Raw genomic sequence first — 21,898 nt, forward strand, 5'->3', positions numbered from 1 at the left:
CGACTGGGAGAGGCCACATCGACCAAACACACAACGGACCCGTTCATTTGACTGTGGCCGCATGTTCGCGCCTTTGCGTACCGAGAGCAAGAGGGGGTCAGCGTGCTGGACCGTACCATTACCGCACAGCAGCACCAAAAACTAAGGAAAAAAGGCAAAACTGAAGAAACCAAGACACGCGGACTTCCTAGTTCGTCATCCAGCCGAGCACTAGCCACGGCCAACGCTGCCTAATTTCGGTAATCGGACATGAACCCGTGTCGTTGGCACGGCATACAAGTTGGCGAGAATGTTGCCAGACGTGCGGACGTCTTAGTCCGTGTACAGATCACTTGCGATTTGCCTGACAGTCTCTCGCGTTGCCTTTTAGGGAAGGAAAATGGAATAGCCCTGAGCCACAACACAACGACCACAGAAACGTCCGTGAGAAGAGCTGAAACTCGGCACGAGAAAAATATGTTCCGCTATTTGTTTTCGGCCGCTCGGGCTATCGGACGTGCGACGCCTGCACTGCTGTCACTGTCGTCTCTAGTAAAATCTCCGCGGCGTGTTTCTGCGTAATTTACTTGTTCTATAAGATGAAGGGAGTATGTTAGTTTCAGAATGTTTAAAATGCATTGTCAGATGGTGGGGTTCGAACCCACGCTCCCTTAGGGGAACCAGAGCTTAAATCTGGCGCCTTAGACCGCTCGGCCAATCTGACGAGCGAGACAAGCGCTCCAGTGACTTCCATCTCTAGCAAGATCTCAGGAACCTCACTCCGAAATCTCTTTCCTTTTTCGGTAGAATGGAATTATGTCAGTTTAATAATATGTAAGACGCAATGTCAGATGTGGCGTACTAAACGCACCCTCGCTTTCGGGAACCAATGTGGCGAGTTGGACCGCTTTCTTCCCGTCGCTTCCAGTTTGAACTGTAACTAGCAAAACTGTATTTAGTAATAGGAACATTGTCACATTGATGCAAAGAAAACTAGATATTAACGAACGGCGAATAGACCGTTTCCTAGCAACAGCCACGCTTTGGTTTACGCACTCGTGGGAAGCCAATGAAATACTTCATGTGAGGCTCTAACTGTGGGCCTTCACTTTACAATACTTAGGCTCTGCCCCGGTGGTACCGACGCATACATACTGAAACGTCTTTGGATCGTCAGTGAGTACTTCATATTAGAAATTTCGTGTTCGCCCTGATGTGCATTAAAGGGCCAATTTATCAGAGAAAGTCAGTTCTGCGCCTAGTTACAGTATGTCGCCCTAGCAGCACCAGGAAATCGGGTTCAGTGGTGCTCGCGTCGCACTCGGCGTTGAGCGCCTGCAGCGCTATCGCCTTCGGCCTCTGGCGCCAGGAGGGAAGGCGACACATCACGGCGCAAGCAGCGCGTAGCAGAAGGCGGTGGTGGTGTGTCGGTCAGCATGGTTGCTTCCCAAGTAGCTGCTCCGGGTTCGAAGCGCGGACATCGCACGGAAGTTGTCTCCTTTACTCAGGAGAGTGTTTTCAACGGTACGAATGGTTTCCCTTCTCCCCTCGTAGGCTAGTGCGGATTACGATTCACAGCATCGTGTGTCCCCCATGTGTCGACTTGTCTCGACTTTGCTCGGCTGACGCGAAAGCTGACGCTTGCAAATGGGCGTATATGTAGAGGACATGCGCTAGAAACGACTGGGAGAGGCCACATCGACAAACACACAACGGACCCGTTCATTTGACTGTGCCGCATGTTCGCGCCTTTGCGTACCGAGAGCAAGAGGGGGTCAGCGTGCTGGACCGTACCATTACCGCACAGCAGCACCAAAAACTAAGGAAAAAGGCAAAACTGAAGAAACCAAGACACGCGGACTTCCTAGTTCGTCATCCAGCCGAGCACTAGCCACGGCCAACGCTGCCTAATTTCGGTAATCGGACATGAACCCGTGTCGTTGGCACGGCATACAAGTTGGCGAGAATGTTGCCAGACGTGCGGACGTCTTAGTCCGTGTACAGATCACTTGCGATTTGCCTGACAGTCTCTCGCGTTGCCTTTTAGGGAAGGAAAATGGAATAGCCCTGAGCCACAACACAACGACCACAGAAACGTCCGTGAGAAGAGCTGAAACTCGGCACGAGAAAAATATGTTCCGCTATTTGTTTTCGGCCGCTCGGGCTATCGGACGTGCGACGCCTGCACTGCTGTCACTGTCGTCTCTAGTAAAATCTCCGCGGCGTGTTTCTGCGTAATTTACTTGTTCTATAAGATGAAGGGAGTATGTTAGTTTCAGAATGTTTAAAAATGCATTGTCAGATGTGGGGTTCGAACCCACGCTCCCTTAGGGGAACCAGAGCTTAAATCTGGCGCCTTAGACCGCTCGGCCAATCTGACGAGCGAGACAAGCGCTCCAGTGACTTCCATCTCTAGCAAGATCTCAGGAACCTCACTCCGAAATCTCTTTCCTTTTTCGGTAGAATGGAATTATGTCAGTTTAATAATATGTAAGACGCAATGTCAGATGTGGCGTACTAAACGCACCCTCGCTTTCGGGAACCAATGTGGCGAGTTGGACCGCTTTCTTCCGTCGCTTCCAGTTTGAACTGTAACTAGCAAAACTGTATTTAGTAATAGGAACATTGTCACATTGATGCAAAGAAAACTAGATATTAACGAACGGCGAATAAGACCGTTTTCCTAGCAACAGCCACGCTTTGGTTTACGCACTCGTGGGAAGAGCCAATGAAATACTTCATGTGAGGCTCTAACTGTGGGCCTTCACTTTACAATACTTAGGCTCTGCCCCGGTGGTACCGACGCATACATACTGAAACGTCTTTGGATCGTCAGTGAGTACTTCATATTAGAAATTTCGTGTTCGCCCTGATGTGCATTAAAGGGCCAATTTATCAGAGAAAGTCAGTTCTGCGCCTAGTTACAGTATGTCGCCCTAGCAGCACCAGGAAATCGGGTTCAGTGGTGCTCGCGTCGCACTCGGCGTTGAGCGCCTGCAGCGCTATCGCCTTCGGCCTCTGGCGCCAGGAGGGAAGGCGACACATCACGGCGCAAGCAGCGCGTAGCAGAAGGCGGTGGTGGTGTGTCGGTCAGCATGGTTGCTTCCCAAGTAGCTGCTCCGGGTTCGAAGCGCGGACATCGCACGGAAGTTGTCTCCTTTACTCAGGAGAGTGTTTTCAACGGTACGAATGGTTTCCCTTCTCCCCTCGTAGGCTAGTGCGGATTACGATTCACAGCATCGTGTGTCCCATGTGTCGACTTGTCTCGACTTTGCTCGGCTGACGCGAAAGCTGACGCTTGCAAATGGGCGTATATGTAGAGGACATGCGCTAGAAACGACTGGGAGAGGCCACATCGACAAACACACAACGGACCCGTTCATTTGACTGTGGCCGCATGTTCGCGCCTTTGCGTACCGAGAGCAAGAGGGGGTCAGCGTGCTGGACCGTACCATTACCGCACAGCAGCACCAAAAACTAAGGAAAAAGGCAAAACTGAAGAAACCAAGACACGCGGACTTCCTAGTTCGTCATCCAGCCGAGCACTAGCCACGGCCAACGCTGCCTAATTTCGGTAATCGGACATGAACCCGTGTCGTTGGCACGGCATACAAGTTGGCGAGAATGTTGCCAGACGTGCGGACGTCTTAGTCCGTGTACAGATCACTTGCGATTTGCCTGACAGTCTCTCGCGTTGCCTTTTAGGGAAGGAAAATGGAATAGCCCTGAGCCACAACACAACGACCACAGAAACGTCCGTGAGAAGAGCTGAAACTCGGCACGAGAAAAATATGTTCCGCTATTTGTTTTCGGCCGCTCGGGCTATCGGACGTGCGACGCCTGCACTGCTGTCACTGTCGTCTCTAGTAAAATCTCCGCGGCGTGTTTCTGCGTAATTTACTTGTTCTATAAGATGAAGGGAGTATGTTAGTTTCAGAATGTTTAAAATGCATTGTCAGATGTGGGGTTCGAACCCACGCTCCCTTAGGGGAACCAGAGCTTAAATCTGGCGCCTTAGACCGCTCGGCCAATCTGACGAGCGAGACAAGCGCTCCAGTGACTTCCATCTCTAGCAAGATCTCAGGAACCTCACTCCGAAATCTCTTTCCTTTTTCGGTAGAATGGAATTATGTCAGTTTAATAATATGTAAGACGCAATGTCAGATGTGGCGTACTAAACGCACCCTCGCTTTCGGGAACCAATGTGGCGAGTTGGACCGCTTTCTTCCGTCGCTTCCAGTTTGAACTGTAACTAGCAAAACTGTATTTAGTAATAGGAACATTGTCACATTGATGCAAAGAAAACTAGATATTAACGAACGGCGAATAAGACCGTTTCCTAGCAACAGCCACGCTTTGGTTTACGCACTCGTGGGAAGCCAATGAAATACTTCATGTGAGGCTCTAACTGTGGGCCTTCACTTTACAATACTTAGGCTCTGCCCCGGTGGGTACCGACGCATACATACTGAAACGTCTTTGGATCGTCAGTGAGTACTTCATATTAGAAATTTCGTGTTCGCCCTGATGTGCATTAAAGGGCCAATTTATCAGAGAAAGTCAGTTCTGCGCCTAGTTACAGTATGTCGCCCTAGCAGCACCAGGAAATCGGGTTCAGTGGTGCTCGCGTCGCACTCGGCGTTGAGCGCCTGCAGCGCTATCGCCTTCGGCCTCTGGCGCCAGGAGGGAAGGCGACACATCACGGCGCAAGCAGCGCGTAGCAGAAGGCGGTGGTGGTGTGTCGGTCAGCATGGTTGCTTCCCAAGTAGCTGCTCCGGGTTCGAAGCGCGGACATCGCACGGAAGTTGTCTCCTTTACTCAGGAGAGTGTTTTCAACGGTACGAATGGTTTCCCTTCTCCCCTCGTAGGCTAGTGCGGATTACGATTCACAGCATCGTGTGTCCCCATGTGTCGACTTGTCTCGACTTTGCTCGGCTGACGCGAAAGCTGACGCTTGCAAATGGGCGTATATGTAGAGGACATGCGCTAGAAACGACTGGGAGAGGCCACATCGACAAACACACAACGGACCCGTTCATTTGACTGTGGCCGCATGTTCGCGCCTTTGCGTACCGAGAGCAAGAGGGGGTCAGCGTGCTGGACCGTACCATTACCGCACAGCAGCACCAAAAACTAAGGAAAAAGGCAAAACTGAAGAAACCAAGACACGCGGACTTCCTAGTTCGTCATCCAGCCGAGCACTAGCCACGGCCAACGCTGCCTAATTTCGGTAATCGGACATGAACCCGTGTCGTTGGCACGGCATACAAGTTGGCGAGAATGTTGCCAGACGTGCGGACGTCTTAGTCCGTGTACAGATCACTTGCGATTTGCCTGACAGTCTCTCGCGTTGCCTTTTAGGGAAGGAAAATGGAATAGCCCTGAGCCACAACACAACGACCACAGAAACGTCCGTGAGAAGAGCTGAAACTCGGCACGAGAAAAATATGTTCCGCTATTTGTTTTCGGCCGCTCGGGCTATCGGACGTGCGACGCCTGCACTGCTGTCACTGTCGTCTCTAGTAAAATCTCCGCGGCGTGTTTCTGCGTAATTTACTTGTTCTATAAGATGAAGGGAGTATGTTAGTTTCAGAATGTTTAAAATGCATTGTCAGATGTGGGGTTCGAACCCACGCTCCCTTAGGGGAACCAGAGCTTAAATCTGGCGCCTTAGACCGCTCGGCCAATCTGACGAGCGAGACAAGCGCTCCAGTGACTTCCATCTCTAGCAAGATCTCAGGAACCTCACTCCGAAATCTCTTTCCTTTTTCGGTAGAATGGAATTATGTCAGTTTAATAATATGTAAGACGCAATGTCAGATGTGGCGTACTAAACGCACCCTCGCTTTCGGGAACCAATGTGGCGAGTTGGACCGCTTTCTTCCGTCGCTTCCAGTTTGAACTGTAACTAGCAAAACTGTATTTAGTAATAGGAACATTGTCACATTGATGCAAAGAAAACTAGATATTAACGAACGGCGAATAAGACCGTTTCCTAGCAACAGCCACGCTTTGGTTTACGCACTCGTGGGAAGCCAATGAAATACTTCATGTGAGGCTCTAACTGTGGGCCTTCACTTTACAATACTTAGGCTCTGCCCCGGTGGTACCGACGCATACATACTGAAACGTCTTTGGATCGTCAGTGAGTACTTCATATTAGAAATTTCGTGTTCGCCCTGATGTGCATTAAAGGGCCAATTTATCAGAGAAAGTCAGTTCTGCGCCTAGTTACAGTATGTCGCCCTAGCAGCACCAGGAAATCGGGTTCAGTGGTGCTCGCGTCGCACTCGGCGTTGAGCGCCTGCAGCGCTATCGCCTTCGGCCTCTGGCGCCAGGAGGGAAGGCGACACATCACGGCGCAAGCAGCGCGTAGCAGAAGGCGGTGGTGGTGTGTCGGTCAGCATGGTTGCTTCCCAAGTAGCTGCTCCGGGTTCGAAGCGCGGACATCGCACGGAAGTTGTCTCCTTTACTCAGGAGAGTGTTTTCAACGGTACGAATGGTTTCCCTTCTCCCCTCGTAGGCTAGTGCGGATTACGATTCACAGCATCGTGTGTCCCCATGTGTCGACTTTGCTCGGCTGACGCGAAAGCTGACGCTTGCAAATGGGCGTATATGTAGAGGACATGCGCTAGAAACGACTGGGAGAGGCCACATCGACAAACACACAACGGACCCGTTCATTTGACTGTGGCCGCATGTTCGCGCCTTTGCGTACCGAGAGCAAGAGGGGGTCAGCGTGCTGGACCGTACCATTACCGCACAGCAGCACCAAAAACTAAGGAAAAAGGCAAAACTGAAGAAACCAAGACACGCGGACTTCCTAGTTCGTCATCCAGCCGAGCACTAGCCACGGCCAACGCTGCCTAATTTCGGTAATCGGACATGAACCCGTGTCGTTGGCACGGCATACAAGTTGGCGAGAATGTTGCCAGACGTGCGGACGTCTTAGTCCGTGTACAGATCACTTGCGATTTGCCTGACAGTCTCTCGCGTTGCCTTTTAGGGAAGGAAAATGGAATAGCCCTGAGCCACAACACAACGACCACAGAAACGTCCGTGAGAAGAGCTGAAACTCGGCACGAGAAAAATATGTTCCGCTATTTGTTTTCGGCCGCTCGGGCTATCGGACGTGCGACGCCTGCACTGCTGTCACTGTCGTCTCTAGTAAAATCTCCGCGGCGTGTTTCTGCGTAATTTACTTGTTCTATAAGATGAAGGGAGTATGTTAGTTTCAGAATGTTTAAAATGCATTGTCAGATGTGGGGTTCGAACCCACGCTCCCTTAGGGGAACCAGAGCTTAAATCTGGCGCCTTAGACCGCTCGGCCAATCTGACGAGCGAGACAAGCGCTCCAGTGACTTCCATCTCTAGCAAGATCTCAGGAACCTCACTCCGAAATCTCTTTCCTTTTTCGGTAGAATGGAATTATGTCAGTTTAATAATATGTAAGACGCAATGTCAGATGTGGCGTACTAAACGCACCCTCGCTTTCGGGAACCAATGTGGCGAGTTGGACCGCTTTCTTCCGTCGCTTCCAGTTTGAACTGTAACTAGCAAAACTGTATTTAGTAATAGGAACATTGTCACATTGATGCAAAGAAAACTAGATATTAACGAACGGCGAATAAGACCGTTTCCTAGCAACAGCCACGCTTTGGTTTACGCACTCGTGGGAAGCCAATGAAATACTTCATGTGAGGCTCTAACTGTGGGCCTTCACTTTACAATACTTAGGCTCTGCCCCGGTGGTACCGACGCATACATACTGAAACGTCTTTGGATCGTCAGTGAGTACTTCATATTAGAAATTTCGTGTTCGCCCTGATGTGCATTAAAGGGCCAATTTATCAGAGAAAGTCAGTTCTGCGCCTAGTTACAGTATGTCGCCCTAGCAGCACCAGGAAATCGGGTTCAGTGGTGCTCGCGTCGCACTCGGCGTTGAGCGCCTGCAGCGCTATCGCCTTCGGCCTCTGGCGCCAGGAGGGAAGGCGACACATCACGGCGCAAGCAGCGCGTAGCAGAAGGCGGTGGTGGTGTGTCGGTCAGCATGGTTGCTTCCCAAGTAGCTGCTCCGGGTTCGAAGCGCGGACATCGCACGGAAGTTGTCTCCTTTACTCAGGAGAGTGTTTTCAACGGTACGAATGGTTTCCCTTCTCCCCTCGTAGGCTAGTGCGGATTACGATTCACAGCATCGTGTGTCCCCATGTGTCGACTTTGCTCGGCTGACGCGAAAGCTGACGCTTGCAAATGGGCGTATATGTAGAGGACATGCGCTAGAAACGACTGGGAGAGGCCACATCGACAAACACACAACGGACCCGTTCATTTGACTGTGGCCGCATGTTCGCGCCTTTGCGTACCGAGAGCAAGAGGGGGTCAGCGTGCTGGACCGTACCATTACCGCACAGCAGCACCAAAAACTAAGGAAAAAGGCAAAACTGAAGAAACCAAGACACGCGGACTTCCTAGTTCGTCATCCAGCCGAGCACTAGCCACGGCCAACGCTGCCTAATTTCGGTAATCGGACATGAACCCGTGTCGTTGGCACGGCATACAAGTTGGCGAGAATGTTGCCAGACGTGCGGACGTCTTAGTCCGTGTACAGATCACTTGCGATTTGCCTGACAGTCTCTCGCGTTGCCTTTTAGGGAAGGAAAATGGAATAGCCCTGAGCCACAACACAACGACCACAGAAACGTCCGTGAGAAGAGCTGAAACTCGGCACGAGAAAAATATGTTCCGCTATTTGTTTTCGGCCGCTCGGGCTATCGGACGTGCGACGCCTGCACTGCTGTCACTGTCGTCTCTAGTAAAATCTCCGCGGCGTGTTTCTGCGTAATTTACTTGTTCTATAAGATGAAGGGAGTATGTTAGTTTCAGAATGTTTAAAATGCATTGTCAGATGTGGGGTTCGAACCCACGCTCCCTTAGGGGAACCAGAGCTTAAATCTGGCGCCTTAGACCGCTCGGCCAATCTGACGAGCGAGACAAGCGCTCCAGTGACTTCCATCTCTAGCAAGATCTCAGGAACCTCACTCCGAAATCTCTTTCCTTTTTCGGTAGAATGGAATTATGTCAGTTTAATAATATGTAAGACGCAATGTCAGATGTGGCGTACTAAACGCACCCTCGCTTTCGGGAACCAATGTGGCGAGTTGGACCGCTTTCTTCCGTCGCTTCCAGTTTGAACTGTAACTAGCAAAACTGTATTTAGTAATAGGAACATTGTCACATTGATGCAAAGAAAACTAGATATTAACGAACGGCGAATAAGACCGTTTCCTAGCAACAGCCACGCTTTGGTTTACGCACTCGTGGGAAGCCAATGAAATACTTCATGTGAGGCTCTAACTGTGGGCCTTCACTTTACAATACTTAGGCTCTGCCCCGGTGGTACCGACGCATACATACTGAAACGTCTTTGGATCGTCAGTGAGTACTTCATATTAGAAATTTCGTGTTCGCCCTGATGTGCATTAAAGGGCCAATTTATCAGAGAAAGTCAGTTCTGCGCCTAGTTACAGTATGTCGCCCTAGCAGCACCAGGAAATCGGGTTCAGTGGTGCTCGCGTCGCACTCGGCGTTGAGCGCCTGCAGCGCTATCGCCTTCGGCCTCTGGCGCCAGGAGGGAAGGCGACACATCACGGCGCAAGCAGCGCGTAGCAGAAGGCGGTGGTGGTGTGTCGGTCAGCATGGTTGCTTCCCAAGTAGCTGCTCCGGGTTCGAAGCGCGGACATCGCACGGAAGTTGTCTCCTTTACTCAGGAGAGTGTTTTCAACGGTACGAATGGTTTCCCTTCTCCCCTCGTAGGCTAGTGCGGATTACGATTCACAGCATCGTGTGTCCCCATGTGTCGACTTGTCTCGACTTTGCTCGGCTGACGCGAAAGCTGACGCTTGCAAATGGGCGTATATGTAGAGGACATGCGCTAGAAACGACTGGGAGAGGCCACATCGACAAACACACAACGGACCCGTTCATTTGACTGTGGCCGCATGTTCGCGCCTTTGCGTACCGAGAGCAAGAGGGGGTCAGCGTGCTGGACCGTACCATTACCGCACAGCAGCACCAAAAACTAAGGAAAAAGGCAAAACTGAAGAAACCAAGACACGCGGACTTCCTAGTTCGTCATCCAGCCGAGCACTAGCCACGGCCAACGCTGCCTAATTTCGGTAATCGGACATGAACCCGTGTCGTTGGCACGGCATACAAGTTGGCGAGAATGTTGCCAGACGTGCGGACGTCTTAGTCCGTGTACAGATCACTTGCGATTTGCCTGACAGTCTCTCGCGTTGCCTTTTAGGGAAGGAAAATGGAATAGCCCTGAGCCACAACACAACGACCACAGAAACGTCCGTGAGAAGAGCTGAAACTCGGCACGAGAAAAATATGTTCCGCTATTTGTTTTCGGCCGCTCGGGCTATCGGACGTGCGACGCCTGCACTGCTGTCACTGTCGTCTCTAGTAAAATCTCCGCGGCGTGTTTCTGCGTAATTTACTTGTTCTATAAGATGAAGGGAGTATGTTAGTTTCAGAATGTTTAAAATGCATTGTCAGATGTGGGGTTCGAACCCACGCTCCCTTAGGGGAACCAGAGCTTAAATCTGGCGCCTTAGACCGCTCGGCCAATCTGACGAGCGAGACAAGCGCTCCAGTGACTTCCATCTCTAGCAAGATCTCAGGAACCTCACTCCGAAATCTCTTTCCTTTTTCGGTAGAATGGAATTATGTCAGTTTAATAATATGTAAGACGCAATGTCAGATGTGGCGTACTAAACGCACCCTCGCTTTCGGGAACCAATGTGGCGAGTTGGACCGCTTTCTTCCGTCGCTTCCAGTTTGAACTGTAACTAGCAAAACTGTATTTAGTAATAGGAACATTGTCACATTGATGCAAAGAAAACTAGATATTAACGAACGGCGAATAAGACCGTTTCCTAGCAACAGCCACGCTTTGGTTTACGCACTCGTGGGAAGCCAATGAAATACTTCATGTGAGGCTCTAACTGTGGGCCTTCACTTTACAATACTTAGGCTCTGCCCCGGTGGTACCGACGCATACATACTGAAACGTCTTTGGATCGTCAGTGAGTACTTCATATTAGAAATTTCGTGTTCGCCCTGATGTGCATTAAAGGGCCAATTTATCAGAGAAAGTCAGTTCTGCGCCTAGTTACAGTATGTCGCCCTAGCAGCACCAGGAAATCGGGTTCAGTGGTGCTCGCGTCGCACTCGGCGTTGAGCGCCTGCAGCGCTATCGCCTTCGGCCTCTGGCGCCAGGAGGGAAGGCGACACATCACGGCGCAAGCAGCGCGTAGCAGAAGGCGGTGGTGGTGTGTCGGTCAGCATGGTTGCTTCCCAAGTAGCTGCTCCGGGTTCGAAGCGCGGACATCGCACGGAAGTTGTCTCCTTTACTCAGGAGAGTGTTTTCAACGGTACGAATGGTTTCCCTTCTCCCCTCGTAGGCTAGTGCGGATTACGATTCACAGCATCGTGTGTCCCCATGTGTCGACTTGTCTCGACTTTGCTCGGCTGACGCGAAAGCTGACGCTTGCAAATGGGCGTATATGTAGAGGACATGCGCTAGAAACGACTGGGAGAGGCCACATCGACAAACACACAACGGACCCGTTCATTTGACTGTGGCCGCATGTTCGCGCCTTTGCGTACCGAGAGCAAGAGGGGGTCAGCGTGCTGGACCGTACCATTACCGCACAGCAGCACCAAAAACTAAGGAAAAAGGCAAAACTGAAGAAACCAAGACACGCGGACTTCCTAGTTCGTCATCCAGCCGAGCACTAGCCACGGCCAACGCTGCCTAATTTCGGTAATCGGACATGAACCCGTGTCGTTGGCACGGCATACAAGTTGGCGAGAATGTTGCCAGACGTGCGGACGTCTTAGTCCGTGTACAGATCACTTGCGATTTGCCTGACAGTCTCTCGCGTTGCCTTTTAGGGAAGGAAAATGGAATAGCCCTGAGCCACAACACAACGACCACAGAAACGTCCGTGAGAAGAGCTGAAACTCGGCACGAGAAAAATATGTTCCGCTATTTGTTTTCGGCCGCTCGGGCTATCGGACGTGCGACGCCTGCACTGCTGTCACTGTCGTCTCTAGTAAAATCTCCGCGGCGTGTTTCTGCGTAATTTACTTGTTCTATAAGATGAAGGGAGTATGTTAGTTTCAGAATGTTTAAAATGCATTGTCAGATGTGGGGTTCGAACCCACGCTCCCTTAGGGGAACCAGAGCTTAAATCTGGCGCCTTAGACCGCTCGGCCAATCTGACGAGCGAGACAAGCGCTCCAGTGACTTCCATCTCTAGCAAGATCTCAGGAACCTCACTCCGAAATCTCTTTCCTTTTTCGGTAGAATGGAATTATGTCAGTTTAATAATATGTAAGACGCAATGTCAGATGTGGCGTACTAAACGCACCCTCGCTTTCGGGAACCAATGTGGCGAGTTGGACCGCTTTCTTCCGTCGCTTCCAGTTTGAACTGTAACTAGCAAAACTGTATTTAGTAATAGGAACATTGTCACATTGATGCAAAGAAAACTAGATATTAACGAACGGCGAATAAGACCGTTTCCTAGCAACAGCCACGCTTTGGTTTACGCACTCGTGGGAAGCCAATGAAATACTTCATGTGAGGCTCTAACTGTGGGCCTTCACTTTACAATACTTAGGCTCTGCCCCGGTGGTACCGACGCATACATACTGAAACGTCTTTGGATCGTCAGTGAGTACTTCATATTAGAAATTTCGTGTTCGCCCTGATGTGCATTAAAGGGCCAATTTATCAGAGAAAGTCAGTTCTGCGCCTAGTTACAGTATGTCGCCCTAGCAGCACCAGGAAATCGGGTTCAGTGGTGCTCGCGTCGCACTCGGCGTTGAGCGCCTGCAGCGCTATCGCCTTCGGCCTCTGGCGCCAGGAGGGAAGGCGACACATCACGGCGCAAGCAGCGCGTAGCAGAAGGCGGTGGTGGTGTGTCGGTCAGCATGGTTGCTTCCCAAGTAGCTGCTCCGGGTTCGAAGCGCGGACATCGCACGGAAGTTGTCTCCTTTACTCAGGAGAGTGTTTTCAACGGTACGAATGGTTTCCCTTCTCCCCTCGTAGGCTAGTGCGGATTACGATTCACAGCATCGTGTGTCCCCATGTGTCGACTTGTCTCGACTTTGCTCGGCTGACGCGAAAGCTGACGCTTGCAAATGGGCGTATATGTAGAGGACATGCGCTAGAAACGACTGGGAGAGGCCACATCGACAAACACACAACGGACCCGTTCATTTGACTGTGGCCGCATGTTCGCGCCTTTGCGTACCGAGAGCAAGAGGGGGTCAGCGTGCTGGACCGTACCATTACCGCACAGCAGCACCAAAAACTAAGGAAAAAGGCAAAACTGAAGAAACCAAGACACGCGGACTTCCTAGTTCGTCATCCAGCCGAGCACTAGCCACGGCCAACGCTGCCTAATTTCGGTAATCGGACATGAACCCGTGTCGTTGGCACGGCATACAAGTTGGCGAGAATGTTGCCAGACGTGCGGACGTCTTAGTCCGTGTACAGATCACTTGCGATTTGCCTGACAGTCTCTCGCGTTGCCTTTTAGGGAAGGAAAATGGAATAGCCCTGAGCCACAACACAACGACCACAGAAACGTCCGTGAGAAGAGCTGAAACTCGGCACGAGAAAAATATGTTCCGCTATTTGTTTTCGGCCGCTCGGGCTATCGGACGTGCGACGCCTGCACTGCTGTCACTGTCGTCTCTAGTAAAATCTCCGCGGCGTGTTTCTGCGTAATTTACTTGTTCTATAAGATGAAGGGAGTATGTTAGTTTCAGAATGTTTAAAATGCATTGTCAGATGTGGGGTTCGAACCCACGCTCCCTTAGGGGAACCAGAGCTTAAATCTGGCGCCTTAGACCGCTCGGCCAATCTGACGAGCGAGACAAGCGCTCCAGTGACTTCCATCTCTAGCAAGATCTCAGGAACCTCACTCCGAAATCTCTTTCCTTTTTCGGTAGAATGGAATTATGTCAGTTTAATAATATGTAAGACGCAATGTCAGATGTGGCGTACTAAACGCACCCTCGCTTTCGGGAACCAATGTGGCGAGTTGGACCGCTTTCTTCCGTCGCTTCCAGTTTGAACTGTAACTAGCAAAACTGTATTTAGTAATAGGAACATTGTCACATTGATGCAAAGAAAACTAGATATTAACGAACGGCGAATAAGACCGTTTCCTAGCAACAGCCACGCTTTGGTTTACGCACTCGTGGGAAGCCAATGAAATACTTCATGTGAGGCTCTAACTGTGGGCCTTCACTTTACAATACTTAGGCTCTGCCCCGGTGGTACCGACGCATACATACTGAAACGTCTTTGGATCGTCAGTGAGTACTTCATATTAGAAATTTCGTGTTCGCCCTGATGTGCATTAAAGGGCCAATTTATCAGAGAAAGTCAGTTCTGCGCCTAGTTACAGTATGTCGCCCTAGCAGCACCAGGAAATCGGGTTCAGTGGTGCTCGCGTCGCACTCGGCGTTGAGCGCCTGCAGCGCTATCGCCTTCGGCCTCTGGCGCCAGGAGGGAAGGCGACACATCACGGCGCAAGCAGCGCGTAGCAGAAGGCGGTGGTGGTGTGTCGGTCAGCATGGTTGCTTCCCAAGTAGCTGCTCCGGGTTCGAAGCGCGGACATCGCACGGAAGTTGTCTCCTTTACTCAGGAGAGTGTTTTCAACGGTACGAATGGTTTCCCTTCTCCCCTCGTAGGCTAGTGCGGATTACGATTCACAGCATCGTGTGTCCCCATGTGTCGACTTGTCTCGACTTTGCTCGGCTGACGCGAAAGCTGACGCTTGCAAATGGGCGTATATGTAGAGGACATGCGCTAGAAACGACTGGGAGAGGCCACATCGACAAACACACAACGGACCCGTTCATTTGACTGTGGCCGCATGTTCGCGCCTTTGCGTACCGAGAGCAAGAGGGGGTCAGCGTGCTGGACCGTACCATTACCGCACAGCAGCACCAAAAACTAAGGAAAAAGGCAAAACTGAAGAAACCAAGACACGCGGACTTCCTAGTTCGTCATCCAGCCGAGCACTAGCCACGGCCAACGCTGCCTAATTTCGGTAATCGGACATGAACCCGTGTCGTTGGCACGGCATACAAGTTGGCGAGAATGTTGCCAGACGTGCGGACGTCTTAGTCCGTGTACAGATCACTTGCGATTTGCCTGACAGTCTCTCGCGTTGCCTTTTAGGGAAGGAAAATGGAATAGCCCTGAGCCACAACACAACGACCACAGAAACGTCCGTGAGAAGAGCTGAAACTCGGCACGAGAAAAATATGTTCCGCTATTTGTTTTCGGCCGCTCGGGCTATCGGACGTGCGACGCCTGCACTGCTGTCACTGTCGTCTCTAGTAAAATCTCCGCGGCGTGTTTCTGCGTAATTTACTTGTTCTATAAGATGAAGGGAGTATGTTAGTTTCAGAATGTTTAAAATGCATTGTCAGATGTGGGGTTCGAACCCACGCTCCCTTAGGGGAACCAGAGCTTAAATCTGGCGCCTTAGACCGCTCGGCCAATCTGACGAGCGAGACAAGCGCTCCAGTGACTTCCATCTCTAGCAAGATCTCAGGAACCTCACTCCGAAATCTCTTTCCTTTTTCGGTAGAATGGAATTATGTCAGTTTAATAATATGTAAGACGCAATGTCAGATGTGGCGTACTAAACGCACCCTCGCTTTCGGGAACCAATGTGGCGAGTTGGACCGCTTTCTTCCGTCGCTTCCAGTTTGAACTGTAACTAGCAAAACTGTATTTAGTAATAGGAACATTGTCACATTGATGCAAAGAAAACTAGATATTAACGAACGGCGAATAAGACCGTTTCCTAGCAACAGCCACGCTTTGGTTTACGCACTCGTGGGAAGCCAATGAAATACTTCATGTGAGGCTCTAACTGTGGGCCTTCACTTTACAATACTTAGGCTCTGCCCCGGTGGTACCGACGCATACATACTGAAACGTCTTTGGATCGTCAGTGAGTACTTCATATTAGAAATTTCGTGTTCGCCCTGATGTGCATTAAAGGGCCAATTTATCAGAGAAAGTCAGTTCTGCGCCTAGTTACAGTATGTCGCCCTAGCAGCACCAGGAAATCGGGTTCAGTGGTGCTCGCGTCGCACTCGGCGTTGAGCGCCTGCAGCGCTATCGCCTTCGGCCTCTGGCGCCAGGAGGGAAGGCGACACATCACGGCGCAAGCAGCGCGTAGCAGAAGGCGGTGGTGGTGTGTCGGTCAGCATGGTTGCTTCCCAAGTAGCTGCTCCGGGTTCGAAGCGCGGACATCGCACGGAAGTTGTCTCCTTTACTCAGGAGAGTGTTTTCAACGGTACGAATGGTTTCCCTTCTCCCCTCGTAGGCTAGTGCGGATTACGATTCACAGCATCGTGTGTCCCCATGTGTCGACTTGTCTCGACTTTGCTCGGCTGACGCGAAAGCTGACGCTTGCAAATGGGCGTATATGTAGAGGACATGCGCTAGAAACGACTGGGAGAGGCCACATCGACAAACACACAACGGACCCGTTCATTTGACTGTGGCCGCATGTTCGCGCCTTTGCGTACCGAGAGCAAGAGGGGGTCAGCGTGCTGGACCGTACCATTACCGCACAGCAGCACCAAAAACTAAGGAAAAAGGCAAAACTGAAGAAACCAAGACACGCGGACTTCCTAGTTCGTCATCCAGCCGAGCACTAGCCACGGCCAACGCTGCCTAATTTCGGTAATCGGACATGAACCCGTGTCGTTGGCACGGCATACAAGTTGGCGAGAATGTTGCCAGACGTGCGGACGTCTTAGTCCGTGTACAGATCACTTGCGATTTGCCTGACAGTCTCTCGCGTTGCCTTTTAGGGAAGGAAAATGGAATAGCCCTGAGCCACAACACAACGACCACAGAAACGTCCGTGAGAAGAGCTGAAACTCGGCACGAGAAAAATATGTTCCGCTATTTGTTTTCGGCCGCTCGGGCTATCGGACGTGCGACGCCTGCACTGCTGTCACTGTCGTCTCTAGTAAAATCTCCGCGGCGTGTTTCTGCGTAATTTACTTGTTCTATAAGATGAAGGGAGTATGTTAGTTTCAGAATGTTTAAAATGCATTGTCAGATGTGGGGTTCGAACCCACGCTCCCTTAGGGGAACCAGAGCTTAAATCTGGCGCCTTAGACCGCTCGGCCAATCTGACGAGCGAGACAAGCGCTCCAGTGACTTCCATCTCTAGCAAGATCTCAGGAACCTCACTCCGAAATCTCTTTCCTTTTTCGGTAGAATGGAATTATGTCAGTTTAATAATATGTAAGACGCAATGTCAGATGTGGCGTACTAAACGCACCCTCGCTTTCGGGAACCAATGTGGCGAGTTGGACCGCTTTCTTCCGTCGCTTCCAGTTTGAACTGTAACTAGCAAAACTGTATTTAGTAATAGGAACATTGTCACATTGATGCAAAGAAAACTAGATATTAACGAACGGCGAATAAGACCGTTTCCTAGCAACAGCCACGCTTTGGTTTACGCACTCGTGGGAAGCCAATGAAATACTTCATGTGAGGCTCTAACTGTGGGCCTTCACTTTACAATACTTAGGCTCTGCCCCGGTGGTACCGACGCATACATACTGAAACGTCTTTGGATCGTCAGTGAGTACTTCATATTAGAAATTTCGTGTTCGCCCTGATGTGCATTAAAGGGCCAATTTATCAGAGAAAGTCAGTTCTGCGCCTAGTTACAGTATGTCGCCCTAGCAGCACCAGGAAATCGGGTTCAGTGGTGCTCGCGTCGCACTCGGCGTTGAGCGCCTGCAGCGCTATCGCCTTCGGCCTCTGGCGCCAGGAGGGAAGGCGACACATCACGGCGCAAGCAGCGCGTAGCAGAAGGCGGTGGTGGTGTGTCGGTCAGCATGGTTGCTTCCCAAGTAGCTGCTCCGGGTTCGAAGCGCGGACATCGCACGGAAGTTGTCTCCTTTACTCAGGAGAGTGTTTTCAACGGTACGAATGGTTTCCCTTCTCCCCTCGTAGGCTAGTGCGGATTACGATTCACAGCATCGTGTGTCCCCATGTGTCGACTTGTCTCGACTTTGCTCGGCTGACGCGAAAGCTGACGCTTGCAAATGGGCGTATATGTAGAGGACATGCGCTAGAAACGACTGGGAGAGGCCACATCGACAAACACACAACGGACCCGTTCATTTGACTGTGGCCGCATGTTCGCGCCTTTGCGTACCGAGAGCAAGAGGGGGTCAGCGTGCTGGACCGTACCATTACCGCACAGCAGCACCAAAAACTAAGGAAAAAGGCAAAACTGAAGAAACCAAGACACGCGGACTTCCTAGTTCGTCATCCAGCCGAGCACTAGCCACGGCCAACGCTGCCTAATTTCGGTAATCGGACATGAACCCGTGTCGTTGGCACGGCATACAAGTTGGCGAGAATGTTGCCAGACGTGCGGACGTCTTAGTCCGTGTACAGATCACTTGCGATTTGCCTGACAGTCTCTCGCGTTGCCTTTTAGGGAAGGAAAATGGAATAGCCCTGAGCCACAACACAACGACCACAGAAACGTCCGTGAGAAGAGCTGAAACTCGGCACGAGAAAAATATGTTCCGCTATTTGTTTTCGGCCGCTCGGGCTATCGGACGTGCGACGCCTGCACTGCTGTCACTGTCGTCTCTAGTAAAATCTCCGCGGCGTGTTTCTGCGTAATTTACTTGTTCTATAAGATGAAGGGAGTATGTTAGTTTCAGAATGTTTAAAATGCATTGTCAGATGTGGGGTTCGAACCCACGCTCCCTTAGGGGAACCAGAGCTTAAATCTGGCGCCTTAGACCGCTCAGCCAATCTGACGAGCGAGACAAGCGCTCCAGTGACTTCCATCTCTAGCAAGATCTCAGGAACCTCACTCCGAAATCTCTTTCCTTTTTCGGTAGAATGGAATTATGTCAGTTTAATAATATGTAAGACGCAATGTCAGATGTGGCGTACTAAACGCACCCTCGCTTTCGGGAACCAATGTGGCGAGTTGGACCGCTTTCTTCCGTCGCTTCCAGTTTGAACTGTAACTAGCAAAACTGTATTTAGTAATAGGAACATTGTCACATTGATGCAAAGAAAACTAGATATTAACGAACGGCGAATAAGACCGTTTCCTAGCAACAGCCACGCTTTGGTTTACGCACTCGTGGGAAGCCAATGAAATACTTCATGTGAGGCTCTAACTGTGGGCCTTCACTTTACAATACTTAGGCTCTGCCCCGGTGGTACCGACGCATACATACTGAAACGTCTTTGGATCGTCAGTGAGTACTTCATATTAGAAATTTCGTGTTCGCCCTGATGTGCATTAAAGGGCCAATTTATCAGAGAAAGTCAGTTCTGCGCCTAGTTACAGTATGTCGCCCTAGCAGCACCAGGAAATCGGGTTCAGTGGTGCTCGCGTCGCACTCGGCGTTGAGCGCCTGCAGCGCTATCGCCTTCGGCCTCTGGCGCCAGGAGGGAAGGCGACACATCACGGCGCAAGCAGCGCGTAGCAGAAGGCGGTGGTGGTGTGTCGGTCAGCATGGTTGCTTCCCAAGTAGCTGCTCCGGGTTCGAAGCGCGGACATCGCACGGAAGTTGTCTCCTTTACTCAGGAGAGTGTTTTCAACGGTACGAATGGTTTCCCTTCTCCCCTCGTAGGCTAGTGCGGATTACGATTCACAGCATCGTGTGTCCCCATGTGTCGACTTGTCTCGACTTTGCTCGGCTGACGCGAAAGCTGACGCTTGCAAATGGGCGTATATGTAGAGGACATGCGCTAGAAACGACTGGGAGAGGCCACATCGACAAACACACAACGGACCTGTTCATTTGACTGTGGCCGCATGTTCGCGCCTTTGCGTACCGAGAGCAAGAGGGGGTCAGCGTGCTGGACCGTACCATTACCGCACAGCAGCACCAAAAACTAAGGAAAAAGGCAAAACTGAAGAAACCAAGACACGCGGACTTCCTAGTTCGTCATCCAGCCGAGCACTAGCCACGGCCAACGCTGCCTAATTTCGGTAATCGGACATGAACCCGTGTCGTTGGCACGGCATACAAGTTGGCGAGAATGTTGCCAGACGTGCGGACGTCTTAGTCCGTGTACAGATCACTTGCGATTTGCCTGACAGTCTCTCGCGTTGCCTTTTAGGGAAGGAAAATGGAATAGCCCTGAGCCACAACACAACGACCACAGAAACGTCCGTGAGAAGAGCTGAAACTCGGCACGAGAAAAATATGTTCCGCTATTTGTTTTCGGCCGCTCGGGCTATCGGACGTGCGACGCCTGCACTGCTGTCACTGTCGTCTCTAGTAAAATCTCCGCGGCGTGTTTCTGCGTAATTTACTTGTTCTATAAGATGAAGGGAGTATGTTAGTTTCAGAATGTTTAAAATGCATTGTCAGATGTGGGGTTCGAACCCACGCTCCCTTAGGGGAACCAGAGCTTAAATCTGGCGCCTTAGACCGCTCGGCCAATCTGACGAGCGAGACAAGCGCTCCAGTGACTTCCATCTCTAGCAAGATCTCAGGAACCTCACTCCGAAATCTCTTTCCTTTTTCGGTAGAATGGAATTATGTCAGTTTAATAATATGTAAGACGCAATGTCAGATGTGGCGTACTAAACGCACCCTCGCTTTCGGGAACCAATGTGGCGAGTTGGACCGCTTTCTTCCGTCGCTTCCAGTTTGAACTGTAACTAGCAAAACTGTATTTAGTAATAGGAACATTGTCACATTGATGCAAAGAAAACTAGATATTAACGAACGGCGAATAAGACCGTTTCCTAGCAACAGCCACGCTTTGGTTTACGCACTCGTGGGAAGCCAATGAAATACTTCATGTGAGGCTCTAACTGTGGGCCTTCACTTTACAATACTTAGGCTCTGCCCCGGTGGTACCGACGCATACATACTGAAACGTCTTTGGATCGTCAGTGAGTACTTCATATTAGAAATTTCGTGTTCGCCCTGATGTGCATTAAAGGGCCAATTTATCAGAGAAAGTCAGTTCTGCGCCTAGTTACAGTATGTCGCCCTAGCAGCACCAGGAAATCGGGTTCAGTGGTGCTCGCGTCGCACTCGGCGTTGAGCGCCTGCAGCGCTATCGCCTTCGGCCTCTGGCGCCAGGAGGGAAGGCGACACATCACGGCGCAAGCAGCGCGTAGCAGAAGGCGGTGGTGGTGTGTCGGTCAGCATGGTTGCTTCCCAAGTAGCTGCTCCGGGTTCGAAGCGCGGACATCGCACGGAAGTTGTCTCCTTTACTCAGGAGAGTGTTTTCAACGGTACGAATGGTTTCCCTTCTCCCCTCGTAGGCTAGTGCGGATTACGATTCACAGCATCGTGTGTCCCCATGTGTCGACTTGTCTCGACTTTGCTCGGCTGACGCGAAAGCTGACGCTTGCAAATGGGCGTATATGTAGAGGACATGCGCTAGAAACGACTGGGAGAGGCCACATCGACAAACACACAACGGACCCGTTCATTTGACTGTGGCCGCATGTTCGCGCCTTTGCGTACCGAGAGCAAGAGGGGGTCAGCGTGCTGGACCGTACCATTACCGCACAGCAGCACCAAAAACTAAGGAAAAAGGCAAAACTGAAGAAACCAAGACACGCGGACTTCCTAGTTCGTCATCCAGCCGAGCACTAGCCACGGCCAACGCTGCCTAATTTCGGTAATCGGACATGAACCCGTGTCGTTGGCACGGCATACAAGTTGGCGAGAATGTTGCCAGACGTGCGGACGTCTTAGTCCGTGTACAGATCACTTGCGATTTGCCTGACAGTCTCTCGCGTTGCCTTTTAGGGAAGGAAAATGGAATAGCCCTGAGCCA

General features: G+C 51.0%; 13 non-coding genes across 13 annotated transcripts; all 13 read right to left on the minus strand.

Annotated features, from left to right (window-relative positions):
* Nucleotides 1-618: 618 nt before the first annotated feature.
* Nucleotides 619-703, minus strand: Trnal-uaa. The gene has a single exon. It is a non-coding gene; the product is annotated as a tRNA-Leu (tRNA).
* A 1,572-nt stretch (nt 704-2,275) lies between these two features.
* Nucleotides 2,276-2,359, minus strand: Trnal-uaa. The gene has a single exon. It is a non-coding gene; the product is annotated as a tRNA-Leu (tRNA).
* Nucleotides 2,360-3,932: 1,573 nt separating this feature from the next.
* Trnal-uaa lies at nt 3,933-4,016 on the minus strand. Its single transcript has one exon. It is a non-coding gene; the product is annotated as a tRNA-Leu (tRNA).
* Nucleotides 4,017-5,588: 1,572 nt separating this feature from the next.
* On the minus strand, nt 5,589-5,672 carry Trnal-uaa. Its single transcript has one exon. It is a non-coding gene; the product is annotated as a tRNA-Leu (tRNA).
* Nucleotides 5,673-7,233: 1,561 nt separating this feature from the next.
* On the minus strand, nt 7,234-7,317 carry Trnal-uaa. Its single transcript has one exon. It is a non-coding gene; the product is annotated as a tRNA-Leu (tRNA).
* A 1,561-nt stretch (nt 7,318-8,878) lies between these two features.
* Trnal-uaa lies at nt 8,879-8,962 on the minus strand. The gene has a single exon. It is a non-coding gene; the product is annotated as a tRNA-Leu (tRNA).
* Nucleotides 8,963-10,533: 1,571 nt separating this feature from the next.
* Nucleotides 10,534-10,617, minus strand: Trnal-uaa. The gene has a single exon. It is a non-coding gene; the product is annotated as a tRNA-Leu (tRNA).
* Nucleotides 10,618-12,188: 1,571 nt separating this feature from the next.
* Nucleotides 12,189-12,272, minus strand: Trnal-uaa. The gene has a single exon. It is a non-coding gene; the product is annotated as a tRNA-Leu (tRNA).
* A 1,571-nt stretch (nt 12,273-13,843) lies between these two features.
* Nucleotides 13,844-13,927, minus strand: Trnal-uaa. The gene has a single exon. It is a non-coding gene; the product is annotated as a tRNA-Leu (tRNA).
* A 1,571-nt stretch (nt 13,928-15,498) lies between these two features.
* Nucleotides 15,499-15,582, minus strand: Trnal-uaa. Its single transcript has one exon. It is a non-coding gene; the product is annotated as a tRNA-Leu (tRNA).
* Nucleotides 15,583-17,153: 1,571 nt separating this feature from the next.
* Trnal-uaa lies at nt 17,154-17,237 on the minus strand. The gene has a single exon. It is a non-coding gene; the product is annotated as a tRNA-Leu (tRNA).
* A 1,571-nt stretch (nt 17,238-18,808) lies between these two features.
* Trnal-uaa lies at nt 18,809-18,892 on the minus strand. Its single transcript has one exon. It is a non-coding gene; the product is annotated as a tRNA-Leu (tRNA).
* A 1,571-nt stretch (nt 18,893-20,463) lies between these two features.
* On the minus strand, nt 20,464-20,547 carry Trnal-uaa. Its single transcript has one exon. It is a non-coding gene; the product is annotated as a tRNA-Leu (tRNA).
* Nucleotides 20,548-21,898: the final 1,351 nt, after the last annotated feature.

This window comes from Schistocerca americana, unplaced genomic scaffold (genome assembly GCF_021461395.2).
Source record: "Schistocerca americana isolate TAMUIC-IGC-003095 unplaced genomic scaffold, iqSchAmer2.1 HiC_scaffold_843, whole genome shotgun sequence".
Classification (NCBI taxonomy): Eukaryota; Metazoa; Arthropoda; class Insecta; order Orthoptera; family Acrididae; genus Schistocerca; species Schistocerca americana.